Here is an 11,777-nt window from a genome sequence, read left to right on the forward strand (position 1 = left end):
GCACTGTCGACATAGTATTGTGGTGTTCTTTTAGTAACTTTCCACACTTTTGAGCTATATGACCACCAAATTCACTCCCCAGAACATCTAAAGATGGCTGTCAAGTGTTGATATTGGTGAAGTCCGACTCCGTCAACAGTCAAAAGGTCAATGAGCTTACATTTGAAAATCAGTGTAATCACAAATTCGATATGTGGGCAAGACCTCACTTCGCTTTTACCTTGTTAGATGGTGAATATTTGTGAAGCTTCCGTTTCTAATTCATACAGCATCAGCATACCTTATGTCTGAGAATAGTGGTAAAGAAGATTAGATACTTTGGCAACAGCGTGTAAAATTCGCAAAATTTTATTTTGTGCCTTATTTGCTGAACAAACGTCGTAGGAGGACTACAACCTGCCAGGCAGTATGGCGGAACAATTACTTTATTATTAGCGTCATATAGAATAAATGACAATGATGTAGTTCTGAAGCATGCTATTCATTAGATACTTTTGCAATGACTCCATGTATACTTTTAATCGAACTAGGTATATAATCACCAATGTCTTGTACTTGAATAACGACAGAATGATTTCGGTGAGGAAAGTTTTCTGTCACGTCATTTAGGAATAAGGGAACGTGTCAATATTATGCTATTTGTTCCATAGTTATTTCTGAAGTGGTTAAATGTATTTTCCTTTAAAAAAATCATTTTATATATACCTACGTTGCATCCAGATGCCTATTCGTTGAAAAATATGGGCAATGTATTCAAAGGACAAAGATCATACACTAATGGGCCTAGGGTATACAACATTTCACTCGTTGTTGTTGTTTTGCTTTGTTTTGTTTTGTGTTTTTTTTTTGGGGGGGGAGGGGGGGGGAGGGGGGGGGGACACGGTTCAAAGTGTCCTGAAACCTTGTATAATACATGCATTTAGTCATGTATGATGCCAAACTGTTCCCGCTCATAGCCGTTTCAAGGAAATGACTTAAGATTATTCTTATACTCCATGATTTGGTAATGCTTAAGTGGTTCATAAGAGTCCAGTGAAACTGTGTACAGAACAAAAAGTGGATTTGACAATGGTATACGATATCCGCAATTTACTCTTTGACGGGGTCTATCATCCGATTAATATGTATAAGCACGGTAGTCCCCTATTTGGAAACTACAAGTTAGATAAGCTGCAATCATTTTGCACGCGACCATGGCGTTATAGCCAAAGGTGATCTGCAAATCCCTGTGTGCCTACAGAGGATTGGAAAACGTAACAACTTTCTATGTATAGAACAACGAAACAGAAACTGGTGCATGTATTATTCTCAGTCACTTTGTTAGTCATTATGATGATTTGCTCATTGCAGTTCCGGAATCTCAGCTCGAGGGACTCGAATTGATCACCCAAAACAAAATCTGAATACATAACCATGATAACTGCGATTCTGCCTAGTCTCCATTGGTAGCCCACAAGGGCTGGTATCAAGTTTGATCTTCATATTATAATTATACCTTGTATTTAGATGTTTTCATCGAAATGCCCGTATACCTGAATATGGTATGCGTATGTCAGTTAAGTATCTAAACCATAATGAATTGTAGTCGTAATCTAAGTGCCAAGAATCTCATGATTTGAATAAGTGTGAACACCAAGACATGTCGTGATAAGGACTTTAAGACAATTGGCGTCGTCATTATAAAACAAACTCCTAATTGTAAGACATGTTTTAAATTTTAGATAAATTCATGTCTATGCTGGAAACATATCTTTTTGATGATTCATGATGACGTCACTGTTACATGAATATTGTACGCATGGAAATATGTAGGCCTATTCGTTTGAATGCATACAAACAACTTGTTAAATCCTCTTACATTTTTTTTTAGATATGGTGCATACTTTAGAAATGTACGTAGCATGCTTTTGTTTTTTGAGGCTTTGTGTACTGGCAAAAAGCATATCTTATTCTTATAGATTATGTGAATAAGTACGTATTCAAGTACGTTTTGAATAAAACGTATCCAGACAAATGTATATCATATTTTTACCTCTTCCTTCATGCAGATGTATGCTCTTGCTTAGAGGGTTTGTTTGATAGATAGTGATAGTGCTCACCTCATTGGAAAGGTAATTGGGTAAATATTTGGTTTTAGTATGTCATTCAAACACAACTATAAGTTAACTTCTACATTAACATTTCAAAACTCACAAATTCCACGCACACATTTCATGATTCACAGGATCCAAATTACACCAATCTTATTTATTTTGCAGAGTGCAACAACAGCATAAGTTTGATATACTGAGCAAACAGGCTTGCATTAGTTCGCACTATTCAAGGTTTAAAGTAGTTAAGTAACCAAATTGTACCTTGTTATGTATATTAAGTATATTTACCTTATAGGTATAATGTTGCAAATATGTGGTGCTTATTTCATCCATAACTGCTGCAAAATTGCTTCTTTAAAGGAGCCAATCAGTGTCACTGCCTGTTCCTCTAGAGACGCAATATTGCCCAGTAATCTCAAGGTTCACTTGAGGTTATACTGGGCAACATTGCGCCTCTAAAGGCGTAGACAGTGACACTGACTGGCTCCTTTAAAGAAGCAATTTTGCTGCAGTCATGGATCAAATAAGCACCACATAGGTGCAACATTATACCTATATATATGGCACAAAATCGCACCCTCAAAAGAGGCTACAATCTTGGAACTTAGGTTGTGCTTCTTTGCACCCTCACGAAAGGTGTAAAGTTGCACCAAAAGTAGAGGCAAGAGAGGGTGCAAAGTTGCGTCGAAAATTAAAGGGAGAAAGATCGCACCCTCAAGAAAGGTGCATCTCAGCACCAATTAGTGTGGGTGGAAAGATGCACCCTCAAGAAAAGGGTGCAACTTAGCACCACTTAGTGTGGGTGGAAATATGCACCCAAGGGAACCACTTCGCACCCTCAATAAAGGGTGCAATTTTGCACCTTCTTTGGCGGTGCAAAGGTGCACCCACAGGTTGCAAGGTTATACCCTTGCGCAAGGTACCACTTTTGCACCCATTTCTCGAGGGTGCAAGATAACACCCATAGGGAGCCACCAGTGTGACATCACTTTGCACCCTTAAAAGGTGCAAGAATGAATCATTTTTTTCTTAGTGTGTACTCTGACTCCCGTCCCCATATCTATGCAGTTTCGCTTTCCTGTGCAGGACGGAGGCGTGGGGACAAGATCGCTGATTGGTTGGCTGACTGGCTGGCTCACTCCTGCCTAGCATCGGGACCGAACACTATTTTGGGCAAGTACCGTACTCGTCTTCCCCCGGACAGGACGTTCCTTGGATTTGATCATGTCCAGAAGCAAATTTCGCACACGACACGCTTAACTCCAGGCTGCGTTGTGCTTGCGAAAACTCCCTATTGTAGAGAGACAGGGATTCTTGTTTCCAACTTTGACAAAGGCTGTGGACTGTGCATTCAAAGTGCATTATGTCCTAGATGTAGAGTACCAGGCTCAATGTTTTGCTGCCTGGCAGTTCTTGGAGACAGTTGTGTACAAAATGCCTGGTAAAGTGACGTCCAATTCTGTGAGAGAGATCAGGACATACCTGAACTCTTCAAATCAGTAAGATTAGATGCGTAGAATGAGATTTTCATGATCATCAAAAGTTTAATTGACAAAGTTGACTTTTAGGTCATTCGTCAAAGCAAAGGTTTGGTATCTATGTTTTATTTGTTTATAACTCAATAAGTAATGGATACATGTCACATGGAAAGATCAAAGGTCATGAGAAGATTGTTCTATTAGTGGGTAATGTGGGCCCTTGAAAACTTGTGATAAAGATGGGCTAGAAATGAATTAAAAAGAGTATTTTGCATAGTAGTGACTTAATGAAATATTGGGCAAGATCTTCACAGGTTTATACTGAAGCATGACAGGCAATTTTCAGAAATATAGCAATTGTGAAATTAAAACCTCATATCTGTTGAGCATAATGTATGTGACACTCTGTACTGAATGTGGCCTTCATAAAATTCAAGATGAACTGTTTCGTAGAATGTATATTTCCATTATGAATTTATTTCATTGTATATAGAGTAATCGTCATTACTGCCATCTCTATCACAGGAGTGACAGAGATCTTTGCTGAAAAACAAAATTGTATGTGTTCATGGTAGCAGGTATGACTAAACAGGAGTAAGTTTCATTATAATTACAATGTACTGTATATGTTATTTGGTCTGTTCAGATATGCTGAATATAGGTATGGCGTAGAATGGTTTCTCCATCTGAAGTATATTTGCAGTCATCATTGTACTGTCAAGGAAATATAATCTAATAACCCCTGACTTACTATTGCAGATGTTCCCCAAAAGCATTGCAACTGAAATGATTCAAAATGTTGTTACATCAAATTGAACATTGTTAAAAATGATCTAGTTAATAGAGAAGCTGTGTAGTGCAATACCTTCAGTAATATTTTCTTAGTGGGGCAACAAAGTACAGTATTGGGACAGAAAAGCAAATCCTTAGAGGGCCATTCCCGTATGCTTCGCTTATGAGATTTCCAAGCGCATGTTATAGTGACAAACACATCAAGAACAAAGTCAGTGGTTCTAAGAAAATCAGATAATTATTCCAGGAAATAAGACTCATTCAAGATTTATCTTGTCTTGTCAGGGTATGATCACTATAAAACTGGATAATGTGTCTGTAAGGTGTGCATTGGACTGTAAAAGCATTCTGAAAAATTACATTCTCTGTGTACTGTTCATTCAGTTGGCCCTTTTGGACCCATCTGAGGACAACTGATGGTCCCCATGCACCCACACAATATGAGAAATGAAGCAACAAAATATTCAATGTGGCACAGGTATAGATAATCTCAAGCTGAACACATCCATGTTATGCCTGATAATTAATTCTTTAATTACTGCATATTTCAAATTCAATTTGCCATTGCAGTTTAGTTGAAATATTATGAAATGTGATTTTTACGGTGTTAAGCACCCCATTTGTATGTAAGTGGAATCAAATTGTACATTTGACAATACACTAAGCTTTAGATGAGTCGAGGTCAATTCAGCTGGGAAATCACTTAACTCAAGCATAACAAAAGCTCGTGATTTTTCCTCTGCAGTCAAACTGCATATTTTTACTAAATCCGCGCAAGTCGACACATTTTTCTCGGTTCTAGAGAACTCCGACTTATCAAAGGTTAACTGTATAAGAAGAATTGTTACTCTGTATATATTCTGAAAATGGATGAGACAATTCTTGATTGGCTCAATTTGTTATTTGTAATAAGTTTGCACATCGATGGACAGATTGACCGATTGAAGGTTTTCTAATGATACGCTGTCAGTGATATAGACAGTGAAAATGTGCTGAAATATATAATTGGCCAAAAAGATAAACATTTGTGTTATTGTGCTTATATACAAGTGAGTTGTACGTAATATGGGATTAAGAACTGTTTAAATTCTAAACATGAATACATGTATTTAATATTTGCTTTAAACAACCCAGTTGTATAAAATTACTTTTAAACAACCCGGTTGTATAAAATGACTTTTAAACAACAGTTGTTTAGAGTTTTAAACAACTCTTTTTAAACAACTCAGTTGTATGAAATTACATTTAAACAACAGTTGTTTAGACTTTTAAACAACTTTTTTTAAGCAACCCAGTTGTATAAAACGACTTTTAAACAACAGTTGTTTAAATTTTTAAACAACTTTTTTAAACAACCCAGTTGTTTACATTTCTTTTAAACAACAGTTGTTTAGAATTTTTAAACAACAAAGGGTTAAAAGTTTAAACAACTACGTGTTGTTTAATTTTTAAACAACAGTTGAGCGATTCACCGGTTAACTTGTGGTTGTTTAAAATTTTAAACAACCTTGTTGATTTTTTTCTGACAGTGTACTTACTCTGTAATACACCAGTATTAACTATTCGTAATGTAATAGGTTGTAATGTAATATCCTGTGGTAATATTCCCTGCTGGAAAGAGCAGTGCTTGTTTCACAGTGTGTTCTGTCACAGTGTGAAACACATTGTGAACACACTGTGAAATCTCTTCACACTGTTTCCAGCATTGAGCAGTGTGAGAACAATTGTGAATCATCAATTTACAGTGAGAAAGAAATATTACTATGTGAATAACCTGTGAAAAACCACACCGCACTGGAAATTTTCTTCACGCTGTTTTATTGGAGTGTTTTCATATACAAGTATAGTTGACTATGTGAACTTTATAGTGTGAACACACTTCGGGACACTGTGTTCTTTCCAGTAGGGTTATCATCTTCGATACAAAATGCCATGAGAATATCCGATACCACAGGACTCCACGGATAATGTAACACAGGTTCGTGTGGTATTGCGAGTAGCCAGTTGTGGTATCCGCGTGGTAATGTATCCTACGGTACAAGATTTGAAAAAAGCTGCCTATACCCATACTGGAATTAAATGGTGCCAGAGTGCAGTTGGCAGAACAAGACCCTAACTGGCCTGGTTTCAAGCTGGACGGTAAATGGGAGTGCTGAGGTACAGCATATGACATTTTGTGTGGTTGTTTTGTGGTAATATCTTGTGGTATTGCTGTAGTATAGATTTGTTTCTACATAATTAATTAATTTCCAATAAGTAATTAAAACAGTATTTTTGACCTGTAGTCCCGCACATCAGAAACTATCAACTACCACTTAATTTCTGGAATATGGTTTTGGGCCTTCCGATTTTTTTTTTTTTTTTTTTTATACTTGATTTCATCTAGTCCGTGCATTTGATTACGGTTTAGTCAGATTCATTTAAGTATGTTGATTTTTAACTATGTTTTTTTTTTTTTTTTCAAGCTGGGTGCATGCTAAGTGATAGTGCCGTGGCATAGATTATGGTACTTTCTGTCACAATGGTAATCCTGTCGTAATATTGTCTGGTAATCCTGTGGTAACTGTCCTATGGTACAGGGTGTATGATAACTGTCCTGTGGTTGTGTCCAAAATTCCACATGAATATTGCTGTGGTATACCCTGTGGTACTGATCCTGTTGTAATTACCACATCCCTCTTTGTATGGGTATAAATACATTGTATTCAATGTTATTCACATAAGGCCTGCAAGCGCTCACATTTTGACGAAGAGAGTAGTCTCTGCACTTGCACTGCACAGAGTGAATAAAGCAGCCCAATCTTTGTCTGCCGTACCCGAAAGACGTTATCCCTCCCATCCCCCCCCCCCCCCATCCCTTTTCCAGTCACTAACTTAATTTGAAGACAGCTCCCGCTTCGTTCTTTATTGGAGACTGGTATTGTTGTATCTCCAAATACAGTGAGAAGTCAATTTTTGATTGCGATATTTCACTTATTAGGACCTATCCATTAAGACCCTAGGCATACCACTTCATTAATCAATATAAACCAGATGGATTTCATGAACGTAATAGATAACAAAGCGCCCTTGGAAACAGCAGGCATATCTATCAATTTGTGTAATTACTTAGTTCCGCTCTACCATCAGTGACAATACTGTTAATACAACAGACCTACACCCGTTGAATAGGCGCCTACCATTGTCTTAACATGTCTTTATCAAGGTACATTATCAAGGTACTGTACCTATTATTAATCATGATTTAGTTCTCTCAGACACTTAACACACTACAAACCATTTTGAACTTCCCCCACCAGAAATATACAAATGAATTGACAAGATAAGGTTAGAGTATAGATTAAGGTTAGGGTTAGTTTTAACACGTTTAAGGTCAGGAGAGTGGGTTGGGGTTATGATTAGGTTCAGGATTAGGATTAGGATTAGGATTAGGGCCAGAGGAAGGGTCCGGGGTAATTGCCAAAGAGGTAATTGCCCTAGACCTCCACCATTATGCAGCATACCGTACCAACCTTATCCAAAGATTCCACTGATGTTTTTTTCTGTGACGTCTGACACGATATTAGGGAGTTTTAGATCTGTGATGTGGACGTTTGAGACGTTTGCTCGGAACATGTTTCTTTTCGTTTTGGTTTTTTCCTCTGAAAATCTTCGTCGAAAGAATCTAAAGCCCCGTATTGTTTGAATTGGTATTTTATGATGCGTTCAGTGCTGTGTGCACACACTTTCATTTTATTTCATTTATTTCATTCTGCACTTTTTTTCCAGCAGAACATAACACAGCATAAATTAGGAATTATATCACAAACGTACACATACAACTATGCAATTGATGTTAAATGATACAAATAAAGTTACATATAATTTATATGCATGTACACTTGCAAAAGCAACAAGGTTATGTTTCAGTTCAGGAAAAAAAGAAAGAATTGCGAGGTCCACTAAAAAGCAAGCTTGTATGTTGTGACCACGCAAGAAAATTCTAACAAAATACTTATTTGCATATGCTTATAGCACACAAATAGTTCAAGACAAGACGGAACAAAACAGAAGATACACAGCAACATGACACGACTAGACAGAATAGATAGAAAGATGGAAGGAAGGAAGGAAAAAAAAAGAAAATGCCTACACGCTGATCAAGGAAACGAAAGAGGGAATTAAAAAGGGAATTGAAGAGGAGCTTCAAGCAGCTGGTGGCTGCACACAGCCGCGCAAAATTATGATAGCTATTTCATTATCATGAATTAAGAGATTAATTGATTGATGGTTGGATGATGTGCCCTGTGGTTGATGGGACTTTGCTAATTAAAACGAAACATCAGAGAGGGTTTAACAGAAAGGATTTTAACTTCCGTTTCAAAGAATACAACGATGGAGATTTTTTTTTTTTATGTCGCAACTTAATGAGTTCCAGAATCTAGGGAGTGTGTATATGAATGTATTCTGAGCCAATAAAGTTCTCAGAAGGGGTAAATGAAACTCATTAGATTGCCTAGTTGGATAGTTATGGAAAAACTGATTCCGTGTAAACATTAAATTGAATATAAAGGGAAGTGGATCTGCGTTGAAAATTAGCATACACTCACCAAGTTGAAAAAACAAAATACAGACCTTTAATTTCTGAAATCTTTTGTGAATAATGGATCTGTATGGAAACGTGGCGAGACGGAACAAATAACACGAAGTGCCCTTTTTTGTTATAGCAGTAGCCTATCTAATAAAGTTTGATGGGCGCTACCCCATGCCTAAAGTCCGTATTTACGATATTAAAAGGTAAAATTAGAAATATAACGTCAGTAAAGAAGGCAATGGAATATGAAACCTGAGTATATTTGATGATACCAATATTACGTGAAATTATTGTACTAATGGTTGATAATATGTGGCCTCCGTGAAAGTTTATTGTCCACTGTAATCCCAAGGAATTTTACATGAGAATACACGTTCTAATTGAGTGTCATCAAAAATAATATCTTTGGGTAATGCTTCTATAGAATTGCTAAGTAACATATACTTAGTTTTAAATGTTCTTAATTCTAAGTTCTAAATTCTCAATACGAAATAGATATAAAAGTCCACATTTATGTTTTTCTCATGTGTGTTGAGATTCGCTTCTTGCTTTTAAAATAGTAATTGGTCAGTTTTTGCTGGATACGAATCCATCAACAGTTCCCGTGTTTATTAAAATTGATTCTTTTATTTCATATACTTAACGAGTACAATGTGACCGACCATCACAAAACCAACAAAAAGTCACATGTCGTATATTTACTCAATGCCAGTGTGTTCACTGTTGAGACGTATATTACGTTATGTTTTATTACCTGTAGTATGACCCGGCAGTTTGTGTTGTGTTATAAAGAGAGCTTAAAGCTTAACTATTGTTTCTGGTTGTCTATCTTCGAATGATGTTCATCTTAATGGTGCTCAAAAAAGCAAAAAAGAGAAAAACAGGGAGAGAATGAAAGTCACGTATGAAGAGTTTGTTCGCAAAAACCGATAAGTCCATATTTGCCAAATGGAGATATTTGCGATTAAAGGTAAAGAAAAAATATAGAGAATAATAAGAAAATTTTTGCTTTTTTTGACCATAACTTCAAAAAATAGTACCCTTATATGTGACCAATAAATCATTCAGAAGGTATTATTTTGTACTTGATGACAGAAACCGTACTTCAAAATCTTCAAAAATGGACTTATCGGTTTTTGCGAAAAACTCTTCATATCTTTTCACTGGACCATTGAATTTAAATCAAATGCACTGTAGTTTACGTGATCTCCCTCAGTTGTTGTTTTTTGTTTGTTTTTTCAACTGGTCATGCAGTATTCGGAGCAGGAAAAAACAAATGAAGAGTTTGTTCGCAAAAACCGATAAGTCCATATTTGCCAAATGGAGATATTTGCGATTAAATGTCAAGAAAAATAAAGAGAATAATAAGAAAATTTATGCTTCTTTTGACCATAACTTCAAAAATGTACCTTTATATGTAGTGACCAATATATCATTGAAAAGGTATTATTTTGTACTTGATGACAGAAACCGTACTTCAAAATCTTCAAAAATGGACTTATCGGTTTTTGCGAACAAACTCTTCATATCTTTTCACTGGACCATTGAATTTAAATCAAAAATGCACTGTAGTTTACGTGATCTCCCTCAATTGTTGTTTTTTGTTTGTTTTTTCAACTGGTCATGCAGTATTCGGAGCAGGAAAAAACAAATGAAGAGTTTGTTCGCAAAAACCGATAAGTCCATATTTGCCAAATGGAGATATTTGCGATTAAATGTCAAGAAAAGTAAAGAGAATAATAAGAAAATTTACGCTTCTTTTGACCATAACTTCAAAAATGTACCTTTATATGTAGTGACCAATATATCATTTAAAAGGTATTTTTTGTACTTTATGACAGAGACAGTACTTCAAAATCTTCAAAAATGGACTTATCGGTTTTTGCGAACAAACTCTTCAAATGGTTCACCGTCCAGCGAAGCTGCGTCACGGCTTCATCTCGTGGCACCTATCATTCTTTTGGTACATCGTATGCTATCGAGGCCAAACTCACAACGATTCCAGCGTACGACCTGGGTGGCCTACAGCGGTGGGCGTCTCCAGATTGGTCGCCATGGCAACGCTGTTCCTTTCTTTGACAAGACAGACCCGAATCCTCTACCAGTAAAGTACGCTGGAGTGTGGTCTGGATGGGGCTCCGATGCTTGCTGGAAATTTAAGTCACTTTGCTGATTCAAATGGAATCATGAATATAAGTGCAGTAACTGTTTTGTCAATGTGAAGTGACACTTTTGATATTTTAGTACAATCGCTCACACTATAGGGGATGGCTAGTAACTGGTCAGTGGGAATCAGTGGGAATGCTGGGGGATGATTGTTCCAATCCTTGTGGGATTCATTTAAGAGTACATTATATATATATCTATTGTGTGAAAATTATTTGCTTCAGAATAGTCTCATCTAATATGAAAGAGTGTAAAATTCTACAGAGGAATTTGATTTATTTTATGAAAATATGTATATTTGTAATTCTGTTAATTGTTCTATTTTTTGGCACACTTGATAATCTCACCAATTCCATTTTTTTCTTCCGCGTACTGTTTATAACTTTATTATGATATGATTCATTTTATGGAATTGTTATTTTTTTTTTTGAATGCTCCAGCATTTGGAAGTAATGAACAATTGCATACAAATGATTGAACTTATGTATCTTAATTGATAATGTTTATGATTTTTTTTTCTTACGCGGACTCCCGCTTTCCCTTTCTCTCCCACCTTCATTTCTGCCTCTATAATCCCTTTCAATATCTCTGTTTTTCTTCCCTTCCTCTCACTTCCTCTCGAGTCCATATCCTGGCTAAATATGATGTGTTCATAATGGAAATGCTTTTTGTAAT

This window comes from Diadema setosum, chromosome 6, assembly GCF_964275005.1.
Source record: "Diadema setosum chromosome 6, eeDiaSeto1, whole genome shotgun sequence".
Lineage (NCBI taxonomy): Eukaryota > Metazoa > Echinodermata > Echinoidea > Diadematoida > Diadematidae > Diadema > Diadema setosum.